General features: G+C 42.8%; 1 long non-coding RNA gene across 1 annotated transcript; it reads right to left on the reverse strand.

Moving 5' to 3' along the window:
- Positions 1 to 324: 324 nt before the first annotated feature.
- Positions 325 to 1,802, reverse strand: LOC139834111 (uncharacterized). The gene is made up of 3 exons (XR_011749468.1): positions 1,476 to 1,802; positions 1,243 to 1,376; positions 325 to 409 (listed from the first exon to the last, which is right to left on the reverse strand). It is a non-coding gene; the product is annotated as an uncharacterized lncRNA (long non-coding RNA).
- Positions 1,803 to 19,933: the final 18,131 nt, after the last annotated feature.

A 19,933-nucleotide genomic window follows, 5' to 3' on the forward strand; every position in this document is an offset into this window, starting at 1 on the left:
AGCATCCAAGATCATAAACAACACATAGACATAACTTTGATAATCAACATAACAAGTATTCTCTATTCATCGGATCCCAGCAAACGCAACATATATAATTACAGATAGATGATCTTGATCATGTTAGGCAGCTCACAAGACCCGACAATGAAGCACAATGGGGAGAAGACAACCATCTAGCTACAGCTATGGACCCATAGTCCAGGGGTAGACTACTCACACATCACTCCGGAGGCGACCATGGCGGCGTAGAGTCCTCCGGGAGATGAATTCCCTCTCCGGCAGGGTGCCGGAGGCGATCTCCTGAATCCCCCGAGATGGGATTATCGCCCGAATATTTAGCTAGTTGTAGTAGAGGTCGACGACCTGCAGCTGACTCATCAGTAGGAGCATTAGAACACTTCTCTCCCTGAAGAAAAAAGAAGGAAATATCTTGCATCATGAATCCGGTATGCCAATAGGTCGTAGTTTCAGTATTAGCCAAACTGAGCAAATCAAATTAAAGATAGCATAGCTGAAAATGGTTGAATCAAACATACCATGCGAGAAAAAATATACTGAATACTACTGGAAAGGAACCGGAAAGTCATGCAAAAACAGAAATTATGATAGCTGTATTATGTAATCTAAACAGCAATCAAGGATGTCCATAATTTATAGACTATTTCTCCAGGAGAATTTGAATGCAGTGATTTTCCATCATGCAGCTTCCCATCACATTCGGGCCTAATGATTTGGTATTGCAGTCTGGGACATGGTTAGGGGTTGATCTCTTTGGTACATGCAAGATTGATTTGCAATTACTAGGTTCATCTCTGTTTGCTTGTTAGGCCTCTATTAATTTTTTTGCTGCTCGGAGATGCAACTTATTTGAAACAAACATACGAAGACACGATATATCAAGGGACCAATTCCATCATCAGAATTCACAATTTTAGACGTCTAGCATCCAAAATTTTGCCAGCACTACACACAATCGAACGCAGGAGCAGATATTGTGGTTTCATCAGGGAGCTAGCAACGGTGAGAACTTGACAAAAGCATCGACTTTGGTGTGAACTAGCACATACAGAACTACGCTTTCAGCTTTGAAATGGTAAACTATACCATGCAGGGCAGTTTTTTTTATTGAATAGCTGGGATCGCTCCCGCGCGGGTCCATTTACATGAAACGAAACCATACAGATGCAGAGCAGAGCAGATATTTGCTGACGCGTAGATCTATTAGAGATCGAAGGGTACCTTGGCGGATCTACAGCCGATGAACGGATCGCAACCCACGGGAGCAGGAAATGGGACGCGCGCCCCTCCCTCAGATCGCCTCCGAGCTCCTCTCCGCCGTTCCCTAACCGCTTCCGCACGCGAGCGCACACACACTGCATGGAGGAATCGCACCACCACGGATCAGACAAAGCAACCAGCAAAAATGCCCCCAAAAAAAACTCGGAAGCACGTAGCAACATTTCGCAACTCACCGATCCGACGAGGGACGTGTGTGCGGGGTCCTGGGGGAGCGGCGGACGGATGATCCTCGCGAGGCGGGCGGCCGGAAGTGGAGATCTGGCCGCTGCGGCGGGCGGTCGCGGCGAGATCTGGGTGGCGAGAAGGGAGGGATGGGGCGGTGGAGGTGGGTGGGAGCTGATGGGGCGTCGTCGAGGGAATCTGGTGGCAGGGGCAGCCGGCGAGAACCACCATGGAGCGGAGCGACGGAAGAAAAGGGGATGAGTGGGGAATTTGGTGGCCGAGCGGATAGGATGGGGTGCGTCTCGGTCGTGGGGGTGGTATAGGCCAAATAACGCTGGCGAATTTGCTGGCGGCGGCGGGGCTATTTTTCCATCGCTGGCGAAAAGGATTCGGGGAGGCCGGCGGTAATTTCGGCCTGGTTGGCCCGTTCGAACTCACTTTAATTCCGGCGCGATCCAATCTATTTTGCCGGTGGTAGGAATTTTACCCCCGGCACTTTCGGATCAAACTCGCCGGTGGTAAAGCAAGGTCCATCTGGGTGATCTCGGCCCACCTTACCGCCGGCATTTCCAATTCCAATTCGCCAGCGGTAATGACACTACCCCTGGCAACCCCATTTCAACTCGTCGGTGGTAATTTACCGCCGGAATCTTTAAATTGGACTCGCCGGCGGTAAGAAGTGCGGCTATAAGCCTTTTCCTAGTAGTGATTACTACATGTATCATTTTCCAATTCCAACCATATAACAATTTAACGAAGAAGAAACTTCGCCATGAATACTATGAGTAGAAACTAAGGACATACTTGTCCATATGCTACAGCGGAGCGTGTCTCTCTCTCATACAATGAATGCTAGGATCCATTTTATTCAAACAAAACAAAAACAAAAACAAACCGACGCTCCAAACAAAGCACATAAGATGTGATGAAATAAAAATATAGTTTCAGGGGAGGAACCTGATAATGTTGTCGATGAAGAAGGGGATGTCTTGGGCATCCCCAAGCTTAGACGCTTGAGTCTTCTTGAAATATGCAGGGATGAACCACCGGGGCATCCCCAAGCTTAGAGCTTTCACTCTCCTTGATCATGTTGCATCATACTCCTCTCTTGATCCTTGAAAACTTCCTCCACACCAAACTCGAAACAACTCATTAGAGGGTTAGTGCACAATAAAAATTAACATGTTCAGAGGTGACATAATCATTCTTAATACTTCTGGACATTGCATAAAGCTACTGGACATTAATGGATCAAAGAAATTCATCCAACATAGCAAAAGAGGCAATGCGAAATAAAAGGCAGAATCTGTCAAAACAGAACAGTTCGTATTGACGAATTTTAAAATGGCACCAGACTTGCTCAAATAAAAATTCCCAAATTGAATGAAAGTTGCGTACATATCTGAGGATCACTCACGTAAATTGGCATATATTTCTGTGTTACCTACAGAGAATTTAGCCCAGATTCGTGACAGCAAAGAAATCTGAAACTGCGCAGTAATCCAAATCTAGTATGAACTTTTCTATCAACGACTTTACTTGGCACAACAAAACACTAAACTAAGATAAGGAGAGGTTGCTACAGTAGTATACAACTTCCAAGACACAAAATAAAAACAAAGTACTGTAGGTAAAAATATGGGTTGTCTCCCATAAGCGCTTTTTTTTAACGCCTTTCAGCTAGGCGCAGAAAGTGTGCATCAAGTATTATCAAGAGACGAAGCATCAACATCATAATTTGTTCTAATAATAGAATCAAAAGGTAACTTCATTCTCTTTCTAGGGAAGTGTTCAATACCTTTCTTGAGAGGAAATTGATATTTTATATTACCTTCCTTCATATCAATAATAACAGACAGTTTCTCGCGCTTTGCATTAGAAGTGGAAACATTGCTAACACCAATTCTTTTATTATTAATAGTAGGAGATGCAGCAACATGTGTAGCATTAGCATTACTAGTGGTGGTAATAGTCCAAACTTTAGCTACATTCTTCTCTTTAGCTAGTTTTTCATTTTCTTCTCTATCCCACCTAGCACGCAGTTCAGCCATTAATCTTATATTCTCATTAATTCTAACTTGGATGACATTTGCTGTAGTAACAATTTTATTTTCAATGTCCCTATTAGGCATAACTTTCGATTTCAAAAGATCAACATCAGAGGCAAGTCTATCAACTTTAGAAGCAAGTATATCAATTTTCCCAAGCTTTTCTTCAACAGATTTGTTAAAAGCAGTTTGTGTACTAATAAATTCTTTAAGCATGGCTTCAAGTCCAGGGGGTGAATTCCTATTATTGTTGTAAGAATTCCCATAAGAATTACCATAGCCGTTGCCATTATTATAAGGATATGGCCTATAGTTGTTACTAGAATTGTTCCGGTAAGCATTGTTGTTGAAATTATTATTTTTAATGAAGTTTACATCAACATGTTCTTCTTGTGCAACCAATGAAGCTAACGGAACATTATTAGGATCAATATTAGTCCTATCATTCACAAGCATAGACATAATAGCATCAATCTTATCACTCAAGGAAGAGGTTTCTTCGACAGAATTTACCTTCTTACCTTGTGGAGCTCTTTCCGTGTGCCATTCAGAGTAATTGATCATCATATTATCAAGAAGCTTTGTTGCTTCACCAAGAGTGATGGACATAAAGGTACCTCCAGCAGCTGAATCCAATAAATTCCGCGAAGAAAAATTTAGTCCTGCATAGAAGGTTTGGATGATCATCCAAGTAGTCAGTCCATGTGTTGGGCAATTTTTAACCAAAGATTTCATTCTTTCCCAAGCTTGAGCAACATGTTCAGTATCTAATTGTTTAAAATTCATTATGCTACTCCTCAAAGATATAATTTTAGCAGGGGGATAATATCTACCAATAAAAGTATCCTTGCATTTAGTCCATGAATCAATACTATTCTTAGGCAGAGATAGCAACCAATCTTTAGCTCTTCCTCTAAATGAGAAAGGGAACAATTTTAATTTTATAATGTCACCATCTACATCCTTATACTTTTGCATTTCACATAGTTCAACAAAATTATTGAGATGGGCAGCAGCATCATCAGAACTAACACCAGAAAATTGCTCTCGCATAACAAGATTCAAGAAAGGTGTTTAATTTCAAAGAATTCTGCTGTAGTAGCAGGTGGAGCAATAGGTGTGCATAAGAAATCATTATTATTTGTGGTTGTGAAGTCATACAACTTAGTATTTTCAGCGGTAGCCATTTTAGCAACAGTAAATAAAGCAAACTAGATAAAGTAAATGCAAGTAACTAATTTTTTTGTGTTTTTGATATAGCAAACAAGATAGCAACTAAAGTAAAACTAGCAACTAATTTTTTTGTATTTTGATTTAGTGCAGCAAACAAAGTAGTAAATGAAACTAAGCAAGACAAAAACAAAGTAAAGAGGTTGGGAAGTGGAGACTCCCCTTGCAGCGTGTCTTGATCTCCCCGGCAACGGCGCCAGAAAAAGTGCTTGATACGCGTACAACACGCGTCCGTTGGGAACCCCAAGAGGAAGGTGTGATGCGTATAGCGGCAAGTTTTCCCTCAGTATGAAACCAAGGTTTATCGAACCAGTAGGAGCCAAGAAGCACGTTGAAGGTTGATGGCGGCGGGATGTAGTGCGGCGCAACACCAGAGATTCCGGCGCCAACGTGGAACCTGCACAACACAACCAAAGTACTTTGCCCCAACGAAACAGTGAGGTTGTCAATCTCACCGGCTTGCTGTAACAAAGGATTAGATGTATAGTGTGGATGATGATTGTTTGCAAAAAACAGTAGAACAGTATTGCAGTAGATTGTATTTCAGTATAGAGAATTGGACCGGGGTCCACAGTTCACTAGAGGTGTCTCTCCCATAAGATAAACAGCATGTTGGGTGAACAAATTACAGTTGGGCAATTGACAAATAGAGAGGGCATGACCATGCACATACATATTATGATGAGTATTGTGAGATTTAATTGGGCATTACGACAAAGTACATAGACCACCATCCAGCATGCATCTATGCCTAAAAAGTCCACCTTCAGGTTATCATCCGAACCCCCTCCAGTATTAAGTTGCTAACAACAGACAATTGCATTAAGTATTGCGCGTAATGTAATCAGTGACTACATCCTTGAACATAGCACCAATGTTTTATCCCTAGTGGCAACAGCACATCCATAACCTTAGAGGTTCTTGTCACCCCTCCAGATTCACGGAGACATGAACCCACTATCGAGCATAAATACTCCCTCTTGGAGTTACTAGCATCAACTTGGCCAGAGCATCTACTAATAACGGAGAGCATGCAAGATCATAAACAACACATAGACATAACTTTGATAATCAACATAACAAGTATTCTCTATTCATCGGATCCCAACAAACGCAACATATAGAATTACAGATAGATGATCTTGATCATGTTAGGCAGCTCACAAGACCCGACAATGAAGCACAATGGGGAGAAGACAACCATCTAGCTACAGCTATGGACCCATAGTCCAGGGGTAGACTACTCACACATCACTCCGGAGGCGACCATGGCGGCGTAGAGTCCTCCGGGAGATGAATCCCCTCTCCGGCAGGGTGCTGGAGGCGATCTCCTGAATCCCCCGAGATGGGATTGGCGGCGGCGGTGTCTCAGTAAGGTTTTCCGTATCGTGGCTCTCGGTACTTGGGGTTTCGCGACGGAGGCTTTAAGTAGGCGGAAGGGCAAGTCAGGAGGCGGCACGAGGGGCCCACACCATAGGGCCGCGCGGCCAAGGGGGGGGGGCCGCGCCGCCCTAGGGTTTGGCCACCTCGTGGCCCCACTTCGTCTCCTCTTCGGTCTTCTGGAAGCTTCGTGGCAAAATAGGACCCTGGGCGTTGATTTCGTCCAATTCCGAAATATTTCGTTACTAGGATTTCTGAAACCAAAAACAGCAGAAAATAGCAACTGGCACTTCGGCATCTTGTTAATAGGTTAGTTCCAGAAAATGCACGAATATGACATAAAGTGTGCATAAAACATGTAGATAACATCAATAATGTGGCATGGAACATAAGAAATTATCGATACGTTGGAGACGTATCAATATTGCATACAATTAAAGCTCATTAGAGAAACTTGAGCTTTATTAATTAACACACAAATTACATTGTCAATTACAATATTCCAAATTGAATTATAAATATTACAACACATTACAAGAATTGAATAAATAGAAAAAGAAAAAAGGAAAATTACAAGTAAATAAAATATCCTAAACTACAAAATAATCTTCAATTAAGCTTGAGCTTGATGATCTTCATCCTCATTTGATCAGCTCACTTATACCCTGCACACAAACACAACAAAGCAAAGGATTATGCCAAGTGGCATTGCCACTTGGCAGGTTAGTAGAAAATTGAAATTGAGCAGATATGGATCAGCTCTGCCGTGCTGATCATCTCACAGCCAAGGACCAAGCCAGATACCAAGCATTGGTACACACACACAGCCTAGTAGCTCACAAGGCACTGTGCATGTACAACAGCATACACACACAACCAGGAGAGTCACCAAATTGGTGCCAGGCCAAGCTGTCGACCAGAGGAGCCAACAAAGGTTCATATAAAACCTTTTCACAGCCAGAAACCCTAGCAGCTCATCGGCAGCATCTCCAAAGGGTAAGAACAGCAAGAACAGGAAGAACAGCCAGAGCTATTCAACCTGTCCAAGATCACCACAGAACCAAATCAAGCATCACAAGCTCACAAGGAGGGAGCAGGACAAGCACCAGCTCATCACTGAAGCAAACCAACCAACCAGAAGCCATCCTCTACACCAACACCCAATTTCTAGGAGCTGGAGTGAGGTATACACAAAAGAACCTGAGCAAACACATGATTTGCTCATCAATAAGCATACACATGCATCACAGAGGCAAAGAGGGTATGAAACCCTGGATGTATCATCACTTGGTTGCAAAACCATTTGGTGCCAGCAAATTAAGCAAGGCTAGAAGGAAAACAACCCAGGGAACACTTGGTTGTGTCAACATAGTGACACAACCAGAGAAATCCATCATGGATTTGATCCTAAATAGCCATCCAAACTCACCTAGCACTAACTGGTTCACTAACCATCAGACAGTAGACAAATCCATGTCTATTTTGTTTTCAACAGCAAAGGCTACTAGCTATTCCAACAAAAAGGGATCAGCCAGAGAGCAGTTGTCCTTCCACAGCAAGCCAACAAGGGGGTGGGAGCTTCCTGAGCAGCCAAGAATGGCTGCTGAGGCCACCTCAACCACCCAAAACCGTCAAACCACCAAGCCCAGCACATGCATCATCACCCAGGTGGGTTCAGAGTGGGCTAGGGTCCCCAACAAGTGTTGGCATCCCTCTAGCCCAAGCAAATTAATTGATATGATCACCACTGTGTCACAGTTCACATCATTTATCCAAATATCAAGGCAAATTAAGCAGATAAATGAAACAGACAAGCTACTGATGCACATAGTCTTGCAGATGATCCAAAGGATCATTGCAAGCAGCCACTGATGCTTGGACAAGCACCAGCACACACAGGCTAAGCCTGTATGAAGCACAAATAGCACTGGATGAGCAACAGTGAGTCACAGAGAGGAGCACACACTTACTCACAAGCAAGAAATGATCAATTGATCATCAGAGCCTCACTAGCTCTTGTTACAAATCACCACAGCCAAGTCTAGCACCAACACAATAACCAGATAAATTACATAGCCACAGAACAGGAACAATGGCATAGCAGACAATCAAATATATGATATATAATTGTATGCAGAAGCACACCATCAAGGGATGGTGTTGTCTAGCCCACAAGCATGCTCAAGGGAGCATGTCTATGAATTATAGCACACTGAAGAGCACCCAAGGGCACTGGCTCTTGCAAATTAGCAAGAATTGCACACTGCAATCAAGCCAGGGCAACATATATGAATACACTTGAGTAACTGGCACGAATAGCATCAAGAACAGAGGCACAGGGAAGCAACAACACAAGCACAAGCATGGACACAGAAGCAATGGCCATGGCAATAACACAGCAACAGCATGAGCATGGCAGCACAAGCACAGCAGCAATAGAGTAAGGCCACAGGAGCATAGCCGCAGCAGTACATCTACACGGCAAGCTTCTCCACAGGGAGAGCAAGCCAGCGGCGGAGCTAGATGAATAGGAGAAGGAGGTAGCACAGATAGTAGAGAAGGGAAGGCGAGGAGCACTTACAGGTGACGCGGGCGAAGAAACGCGGCCATGGCGGCCACGGTGGCACACGCCGGGGGCATGACAGCACCAGGCCAGGCCTGGCCATGGCAGCGCCGCAGCGCCCAGCACCACCACGGCCGGGCGCGGCGACACCGCAACATCAGGGGCGCCGGCGGGCGGCGCATCGCCATGGATCCTTGCGGCCAGGTGTTGCAGGCGAGTTGGGGCCGAGCGGTGGTGAGGACGAACCCCAGATCGACGCGGATCAATGGATGCGCCATCGAGAGGCGGTCAATCTGTGACCGATCTCATCGCCGGGGACGGTCGGAGTCCGCCGGAACAAATCGGCGACGGTGGCGGCGACAGAACGTCGCCAGAGAGCGTAGGATTAGGGTTCGAGGCGACACGGAGGAGAAGGGGGAAGCGAGCGACCGCTCGGGTCGGTTGGACCCGAGCTGGTCTAACCAAACCCACTGGGCCACCCTGACAGGTGGGCCTAGGGGCAAATTTGGTATTTCACAAATTCCAATTAGACCAGAAACTTTGAAAATTCATAGAAAATTATTAATAGCTCTAAAAAAATAATTAAAAATATGGAAACCACTCAGCATAAAATTCTCTATCATAATAAAATATGAAATAGAATTTTAAAGACAAATATGATTAAGCCCAAATTTAATGATTAAATTAATCATTTAAACCACACTTTATATTTTTAATATTAAAAATAAGTCCATAAATATTGTGTGACATTCAAAACACCTTGACAACATTTCAAGGTGGTATTTTACCCTAAACAGAGTATCCCTAAATTGTTCTTAGTATTAACCTTCCACATAAAATAATAAAACGCCAGAAGGGGGGGAACAACCCTAAAAGCTGAATCATGCATAATTGCTTCTTTAACCATTGCCCTTATCGGACAATGATGCTATTTTTCAGCAACAGAGGACAAGGGTCAGTCCACACCATCCAACTGCAAAACTTTGCAGTGTTCAGGCAAGTTCATCACTTGCTCATGTCATTTGAGTATTTCTATCAAATTACTTGCAAAGTACTATGTTTATCACTATTGCATAAAAACCAAAACCACTATTTTCATAACTATGAATATGACTATGTGGTGGGCAATGGAACCATGGATTGTGTTGATATGGTGGAGGTTCCATTGCAAGGGTTTATATCCATCTAGGATTAAACAACAAATGTCGCCAGTGATTCTTGTGCCGTAATAACCGTGTTAACCATAAGATCCGGAGTGGGACGGAGTAGTCAAAAGTGTTCCCACCTCTCGTTCATCAACAGATGCGCTTTACCATAGACACTTGTATCTGTCGGGGGCGAGCGGTTGGCTGGGGAAGCCTTAAGTCCCCACGGCATTGTCCGTAGACACTTGTCGCCCGAAGAACAAGCGGTTGGCTGGGGAAGCCTTAATTCCCCACGGTATTGCGGTCTAGGATGGGTTGCAGCTACCGGCGAAGGAGTTTGGTTCGATCCCAGACTGTCGTCGTGGTCGGGGTCCACCCTGAAATATATGGGAATAATGGGACCGGCGAGGACCCAGGGTCGGGGCATGCAACAAAGGGTGGGTGTTCGAGGTAGCTGATGACCCACAAGTATAGGGGATCGCAACAGTCTTCGAGGGAAGTAAAACCCAATTTATTGATTCGACACAAGGGGAGACAAAGAACACTTGGAAGAGTTAACAACGGAGTTGTCAATTCAGCTGCACCTGGAAACAGACTTGCTCGCAAGAGTTTATCAGTAGTAACAGTTTTATAGCAGTAGCAGTAGTGAAATAACAGCAGCAGAGTAACAGAGACAGCAGTAGTGATTTTAGTAAACAGCAGGATTAAAATACTGTAGGCACGGGGACGGATGAACGGGCGTTGCATGGATGAGAGAAACTCATGTAACAATCATAGCAGGGCATTTGCAGATAATAATAAAACGGTGTCCAAGTACAAAGCAATCAATAGGCATGTGTTCCATATATAGTCGTGCGTGCTCGCAATGAGAAACTTGCACAACATCTTTTGTCCTACCAGCCGGTGGCAGCCGGGCCTCAAGGGAAACTACTGGATATTAAGGTACTCCTTTTAATAGAGTACCGGAGCAAAGCATTAACACTCCGTGAACACATGTGATCCTCACATCGCTACCATTCCCTCCGGTTGTCCCGATTTCTGTCACTTCGGGGCCATCGGTTCCGGACAGCGACATGTGTATACAACTTATAGGTAAGACCATAAACAATGAATATCTTGATGAAGCAATAACATGTTCAGATCTGAGATCATGGCACTCGGGCCCTAGTGACAAGCATTAAGCATAACAAGTTGCAACAATATCATCAAAGTACCAATTACGGACACTAGGCACTATGCCCTAACAATCTTATGCTATTACATGACCAATCTCATCCAATCCCTACCATCCCCTTCGGCCTACAGCGGGGGAATTACTCACACATGGATGGGGGAAACATGGCTGGTTGATGTAGAGGCGTTGGCGGTGATGGCGGTGATGATCTCCTCCAATTCCCCATCCCGGCGGAGTGCCAGAACGGAGACTTCTGGCTCCCGCGACGGAGTTTCGTGATGTGGCGGCGTTCTGGAGGGTTTCTGGCGACTTCGACTTCTCTCCAGGCGTTTTTAGGTCGAGGCCGATAAGTAGTCCGAAGGAGGGCGTCGGAGGCCGGCCGAGGGGGCCACACCACAGGGCCGCGCGGGCCCCCCCTGGGCCGCGCCGCCCTATGGTGTGGGGCCCTCGGGCCTCCACCTCAATTGTCCTTCTGGCTCCGTCATTATTCTGGGAAAATAGGGCCTTCTGCATAAATTCCGAGGATTTTCCCGAAAGTTGGATTTCTGCACAAAAACGAGACACTGAGCAGTTCTGAAAAAACAGCGTTAGTCCGTGTTAGTTGCATCCAAAATACACAAATTAGAGGCAAAACAATAGCAAAAGTGTTCGGGAAAGTAGATACGTTTTGGACGTATCAACTCCCCCCAAGCTTAGCTTATTGCTTGTCCTCAAGCAATTCAGTTAACAACTGAGCGATAAAAGAACTTTCACGAACACATTTGCTCATATGATGTATATATTCTCATGCTATGGCTAATACTTAAGCAATTCATAATGAGATACATGCAAATAAGATCATCTAACAGCTATGTCAATCATGGAGAGGTACCAACAATTAATAATAAGCATCATGAATCATGTATAAAAGCAGGATTGCAATGTTCATAAGAGAGTACGATAAAGTGGTATCTCGCTTGCCTGTATTTGTTTGGCAAAACATAAATGCCCGGGCACCTCTGGAGTTCATAGAAAGACTAGAAGTAGTGATTGTCAAAAGATAAATGCCTCAAAGTTATACCACAATCAATCATATTTTGAGACAAGCATATTATACTAAGAATGACAGTTGTGCTCTCAAGATAGTGCTCAAAGAAATAATGGAGACACAACATAAAAGTAAAAGATTGACCCTTCGCAGAGGGAAGCAGGGATTAACATGCGCTAGAGCTTTTCATTTTTATAAATCAGGAGTAAAATTATTTTGAGAGGTGTTTGTTGTTGTCAACGAATGGTAATGGGTTCACCAACTACCTCGCCAACCGGACTTTCAAGAGCGGCTCCCATGAATTATTGCATATTTATGTGGCACTCCTTCCAACCTTTCTTACACAAACCATGGCTAACCGAATCCTCGGGTGCCTGCCAACAATCTCATACCATGAAGGAGTGCCCTTTTTTATATTTTATTTTTATTATGATGATGACACTCCCCCCAACCTTTGCTTACACAAGCCATGGCTAACCGAATCCTCGGGTGCCGTCCAACAATCACAAACCATGGAGGAGTGTCTATTTAAGTTAATTAATTTGGGACTGGGAATCCCATTGCCAGCTCTTTTTGCAAAGTTATTGGATAAGCGGATGTGCCACTAGTCCATATGAGAGTCCGTCAAAAGTAAATGACAAGGTTGAAAGCTAAACACCACATACTTCCTCATGAGCTATGAAACATAAACACAAATTGAGAAGCATTTTGAAGGTTTTAAAGGTAGCGCATGAGAATTTACTTGGAATGGTTTGAAATGCCATGCATAGGTATTTATGGTGGACACTCTGGAATAACTTGGTTTTCATGTGGTTGGAAGCACGAGCAGCGTTCCCGCTCAGTACAAGTGAAGGCTAGCAATAGACTAGGGAGCGACAAATCAAGAGAGCAGTAACTGTCATAATCATGCTTGCGGCAAAATAAATTAACGGAGGCATAAAAGTGATACAAGAACTCTGAAGCAATATAGATCATCGAGGCTTAATTGACTTTTTGTTCAGTCATATGCATGCGTGAGCATGTGCCAAGTCGATATAAATGAATCATTCAGAGGAGGATACCACAATGCCATACTTACTTATGAATAAAACAATGCAAGCAGACATCCATGACATGCTACTCATATTAATAGATTGGAGCTAAACATGAGAGATCATAAACTACTAGACTTTCTCAAATAACATATACCTCACATGAACCAACTAAGCATGCTCACATGGATGAGTATATGTACAAAAATGAAAACAAATAGAGTTCATACCAGCCTCTCACCACAATCAGATTGTCGTAGATCGTCATTATTGCCTTTTCACTTGTGTAGCTTGGATAATATGAAATGAAAACCACGCTCCAGCCACCGAAGACCATTGAACTCATAAAGATCTTTACAAACCAAAGAAGAACAGCAAATATTTTTGGTGTTTTCGAATTGCAAATAAGAACAAGAGGAAACAAACAAACAAAGCAAAATCTTTTTGGGTTTTCTTGTAGCAAACTAGCAATAGCAAATAAAGTGCAACAAATGCAAGAAACCAAAGCAAACAAATGGTGAAGAGAAACAACAGAAATATTTTTGGTCTTTTTGTGTTTTGGAAAGGAAACAAAACAGAAACAAGAAATAGCAAACTAAAAGAAACACAGAAAAGTGAGATGGCAGAAATCTGCCAAAACCTGACAGCAGTACAGAAATCGATTTTTACAAAAATCTTACGTTGCTCAGATCGAAAAGTGTTCAACTAATGAAAGTTAGATAACAACCTGGGGAACCTGCACAAAAATTGGCAGCTCAAAATAACGCTTCTGGCTATTTTTAAGAATTTTTACGGTAACAGCCCAGAATCTGTTTTCAGGCAGCACTTCCCCAAATATCATCTTCCTCTCATTAGAAAACCACTCAAAGAGACTAAACAAGTATGTACAAGTATCCAGCAACCATAATATGCAAGGAATGAGTGATGCCGGTATACCTCCCCCCAAGCTTAGGCTTTTGGCCTAAGTGGAGTTCAACCCCAACGAGGGTCGTTATTCCTTGCCGGTGGGTAGTCCATGGAGTAGTCATAGTAAAGTTCCTGTGCAGAAGAAAAGCGTGGAGGCTCCGCATATCCACCATGTTGATGCGAGGAACTTGCTGCATCGGATGATGAGTCGAGGTGCTCCTCGACCTCTATGTCGTCTCTTGTATGATGGCCTCCTGTCTCTATGTGTGCATCCAGTGCACCTTCTGTGACCGACCAATCTCCCCTGGAATCAAGGTTAGACAGAACAGGCGCAGGCAATCTTACTAATTTCTCAGTTTTCTTAGTTATTCTCCAGACTTTCTTATAAAATATCATCTTGTAATACAGGTTACCCAAGTTGGAGGAATCAGAAACAAATTCATGTTTAATCATAGAGGCTATGTCAAGTTTTTCTATGGGAAATGGAATATCAAAATGATGAGGTTCTACATTATGAAGAGCTAGTAAACGAGAGGCGATGAGACCTCCACAAATTCCACCTTTCTCACGGTTAGTAGCAAGTCTATAAGCTATCAATGCCCCCAAATTATAAGTCCTACTATTTTGCAGTGCCGCAGCTAGAAAAGCCAAATCCGGGATAGAAAGTTTACCACCAATCCTTTTAGCAAGAACACATTTGGTAATAAAATAGGCAAAGTAGCGGATAGCCGGGAGCTGAATACTAGTGATTTTACCACTATTACCTGAGAAACTCCTTCCATCGCAAATCATCTTGTAGAGATCCGAGAGTTCTTGCGGCGATCCCCTTATCTTCTCGCATGACCCCCATTGCGGTACTCTAATTGCTGCACAAAAAACACTAAATGGCAAGTTGACAGCTTTATTGTAAATTTTATACTGGACCGTGGGGTTAGATCGCGACCAATTGAACTTGAAGTCCTGCACAAAAGACATAGTTAATTTTACATATTGTCTTGGCTCTCCTTCAACAAAGTCACTCAGCCCTGCACGAGAAATTAGAGTTTGAACATCTTCAAATATCCCCGCGCTTCTCATGAAATCCGCGCACGGGTAGTAAGAGGGGTATACTCCCTCTTCACGATTGACTATCATAACTTGTTGGACTTCCAATTCTTGCTGGTTCAAGTGATATCTATTCCACTCCATTTTCTGAAATTTCAACAAACAATATAAAAATTTGATTTGGTGACATATAATCAAGGGGGAACTACCATAGGAGCTTGCTAGAGTACTAATCATGCATCAAAACTAGTTTCTACCACTTAGGACAAGCATGCAAGCTCACTAAACATGTTACCTACAGCAGCAAAATATTCAAGATATACTCAACCAAACAAAATTCTACTTGGATAGGCGGAGGAGTCACATACCGGAGAGCAAATGTGCCAAATTTCAGACAGAAATCTGGGCTGAGCAAAGAGATCGAAAAATCTGGAGCTCTGGAGCAAAAACGCGAGTGAGAGGAACTTGGTACGAGTTTTTTCGGGAGAGAGAATGTTCTGGGAGAAAGAGATGACAAAGTGGGGCAAGGAGGGGCCCACACCACATGGTGGCGCGGCCACCTCCTTGGCCGCACCGGCCTGTGGTTTGGCGCCCTCTGGTGCCCCACAGGTCATCCTCTGGTGCTCCCAGGTGCCTCGTCGAAAAATAGGACCAACGGTATAATTTTTGTGAATTTTTGAAAACTTTGAAAAACGCACATTTCTGGGTATTTAGTTTATTATTACTGGCCAGGAAATTTTTTGAAATCTTCAATTAACTAAGGAACTTTGCAAATTAAAAATGCTACAGCAACTAGAGCAAGTGGAGGAAGAAAGAGATGTTGTTTACCTCCTCTATGCATATAAAAAGTATTTGTTAACAAGGTTGATCAGGTCTTGCCACCAAATAAATTTTACATAACATAAGAAGAAATAAACCTCAAATCAATCATGTTACCTTGAATTGTATTGATATGGATCCAATCACGAGAGTTTGATATTCTTCCTTAGGCTCATATATAGGGCAATCAATAGTTCCAACCTTGATAGTTCTCACATTAAAAATAGTATTAACTCCACATACTTTATCAATCTTCTTGGGGAAATAAACGGTATGCTCCTTATCATCAACATTGAAAGTAACCTTCCCTTTATTGCAATCAATAACAGCCCCTGCGGTGTTAAGAAAAGGTCTCCCAAGAATAATAGACATATTATCATCTTCAGGCATTTCCAACACAACAAAATCAGTTAATATCAAGCAGTTAGTAGTAACTTCAACAGGAACATTCTCACATATACCAACAGGAATAGCAGTAGATTTATCAGCCATTTGCAAAGATATATCAGTAGGTATCAACTTATCTAAGTAAAGTCTCTTATAAAGAGAAAAAGGCATAACACTAACACCGGCTCCCAAGTCACATAGAGCAGTTTTAACATAATTATTCTTAATAGAACAAGGAATAGTAGGTATACCTGGGTCGCCCAACTTCTTTGGAATTTTGCCATTGAAAGAGTAATTAGCAAGCATAGTGGAAATTTCCTCATTGGGGATTTTCCTTTTGTTAGTAACAATATCTTTCATATACTTTGAATAAGGAGGCAATTTAATAGCATCAGTCAAAGGGATTTGCAAGAATAAAGGTTTCATCCAATCGCAAAATTTATTATAGTGTTCTTCTTCCTTTGATTTTAGTTTCTTAGCAGGAAAAGGCATTTGCTTTTGCACCCAAGGTTCTCTTTCATTACCATGTTTCTCAGCAATAAAATCTTCTTTAGTGTACTTTTTATTTTTAGCATGCTTTTCAGGTTCTTCTTCAATCTCTCCTTTATCAGGAGTATCATTCTTATCATTATCTTTATCATTATCATGTTCATTACCACTTTCAGTTTCAGCATCAGAAATAGAAATACTATTAGGATCATTAACAGGTTCAGAGGATTCTACAACATTTTTATGCTTCTTCTTCTTTTTCTTCCTAGAATGAGCACTAGGTTCAATGCGTTGAGAATCTTGTTCAATTCTTTTGGGATGCCCTTCAGGATATAGAGGATCCTGGGTAGAGACACCACCTCTAGTTGTTACTTCATAAGCATGTTTCTCTTTAGAATTATTCCCTAACAAGTCATTTTGCACTTTAGTGAGTTGATCAATTTGAGTTTGAATCATATGGAAATGTTTAACAAGCATCTTAACATCATTGGAGGTTCTCTCCACAATATCATGCAATTCACTAATAGCTCGAGAATTTTCCATTAAATGATCCTCTACTCTTATATTAAAATTTTCTTGCTTAACAATATAATTATCAAACTCATCTAAGCATTGTGCAGGAGGTTTTGAATACGGAATATCTTCCCTAGTAAAGCGTTGAAGGGAGTTTACCTCAATCATGGATGAAGGGGGAATTATCTCACATATATCTTCTATAGGAGGTAGATTCTTCACATCTTCAGATTTAATACCTTTCTCCTTGAGAGACTTCTTGGCTTCCCTCATATCTTCATCATTCAATTTAATTAAACCCCTCTTCTTCAATATTGGCGTTGGAGTTGGTTCAGGCGTAGTCCAATCATCATGATTCCGGCTTATTTTAGCCAATAATTCTTCAGCGTCATCCGGAGTTCTTTTCCTGAAAACACAACCAGCACAACTATCCAGGTATGCCCTAGACTCAATGGTTAGTCCGCTATAAAATATATCAAGTAAATCATGCTTTTCCAGATCATGCTCAGGCCGAGCTCTAATAAGAGAGCAAAATCTCGCCCAAGCCTCAGGTAATTTCTCTTCATCTCCCTGGTCAAAATTATAAATTCTCTGCAAAGCAATATGTTGAGCACTAGCAGGAAAGTATTTGCGGAAGAAAACATCAAGCAATTCTTTCGGACTTCTAATAGAATTCGGTGGCAAATTATTATACCAAGTTTTAGCGTCATCCTTTAATGAGAATGGAAATATTTTAGCAACGAAGTAAGTACGCATCTTGACATCATCAGAAAACAAGCTACTTAGAGTAGATAACTCAGTCATGTGTTCAACAGCACTTTCTTTTTCAGTACCACAAAAGGGTGTTTTCTCAACAATAGCTATATGAGATAGATCAAGAGAAAAATCATAATCTTTATCCTTAATGTTTATAGGAGATGTGGCAAATTTAGGATCAAGAGACAGTTTATATCTAACAGCATGTTCTGCAAGCAACTTATTAATTTTTCTTGCATCAGTAGTAGCATTGCATTTTTCAATAAAATCATCATTAAGCTCCACATAATCTTCATCAGGATCATCACTAAAATAATCAAGTTCAGGTGAACTAACAGGTGTAGTAGCATTAGGAGTTTCAGTATTTTCAATTTGTCTAGACCTAGCAATCGTAGCATCTAGAAAAGATCCCAACGAACCACTATCATCAAGCACAGCAGAAATATTATCAATATTATGAGAGTTTTCAGATTCAGCAGAAGTACCCGCATGTGAAGCATGCGGCGGTGAAACAAGTTTATCAATCACAGATGGTGAATCAAGAGCAGCAGAGGTATTCAGAATTGTACCTTTTCTTGTAGTGGATGGTAATATGGCGATCTTAGTATCGCGAGGTTTACCCATAATGGAGAATTTGCAGCGAACAATATTAATCCAAGTGAACTTCCAAATAAAGCTATGCTCCCCGGCAAACGCGCCAGAAAATAGTCTTGATGACCCACAAGTATAGGGGATCGCAACAGTCTTCGAGGGAAGTAAAACCCAATTTATTGATTCGACACAAGGGGAGACAAAGAACACTTGGAAGCCTTAACAGCGGAGTTGTCAATTCAGCTGCACCTGGAAACAGACTTGCTCGCAAGAGTTTATCAGTAGTAACAGTTTTATAGCAGTAGTAGTAGTGAAATAACAGCAGCAGAGTAACAGAGACAGCAGTAGTGATTTTAGTAAACAGCAGGATTAAAATACTGTAGGCACGGGGACGGATGAACGGGCGTTGCATGGATGAGAGAAACTCATGTAACAATCATAGCAGTGCATTTGCAGATAATAATAAAACGGTGTCCAAGTACAAAGCAATCAATAGGCATGTGTTCCATATATAGTCGTGCGTGCTCGCAATGAGAAACTTGCACAACATCTTTTGTCCTACCAGCCGGTGGCAGCCGGGCCTCAAGGGAAACTACTGGATATTAAGGTACTCCTTTTAATAGAGTACCGGAGCAAAGCATTAACACTCCGTGAACACATGTGATCCTCACATCGCTACCATTCCCTCCGGTTGTCCCGATTTCTGTCACTTCGGGGCCATCGGTTCCGGACAGCGACATGTGTATACAACTTATAGGTAAGACCATAAACAATGAATATCTTGATGAAGCAATAACATGTTCAGATCTGAGATCATGGCACTCGGGCCCTAGTGACAAGCATTAAGCATAACAAGTTGCAACAATATCATCAAAGTACCAATTACAGACACTAGGCACTATGCCCTAACAATCTTATGCTATTACATGACCAATCTCATCCAATCCCTACCATCCCCTTCGGCCTACAGCGGGGGAATTACTCACACATGGATGGGGGAAACATGGCTGGTTGATGTAGAGGCGTTGGCGGTGATGGCGGTGATGATCTCCTCCAATTCCCCGTCCCGGCGGAGTGCCAGAACGGAGACTTCTGGCTCCCGCGACGGAGTTTCGCGATGTGGCGGCGTTCTGGAGGGTTTCTGGCGACTTCGACTTCTCTCCAGGCGTTTTTAGGTCGAGGCCGATAAGTAGTCCGAAGGAGGGCGTCGGAGGCCGGCCGAGGGCGCCACACCACAGGGCCGCACGGCCCCCCCCGGGCCGCGCCGCCCTATGGTGTGGGGCCCTCGGGCCTCCACCTCAATTGTCCTTCTGGCTCCGTCATTATTCTGGGAAAATAGGGCCTTCTGCATAAATTCCGAGGATTT

The sequence above is a fragment of the Lolium perenne genome, chromosome 7 (genome assembly GCF_019359855.2).
Source record: "Lolium perenne isolate Kyuss_39 chromosome 7, Kyuss_2.0, whole genome shotgun sequence".
In the NCBI taxonomy this organism is placed as follows: Eukaryota; Viridiplantae; Streptophyta; class Magnoliopsida; order Poales; family Poaceae; genus Lolium; species Lolium perenne.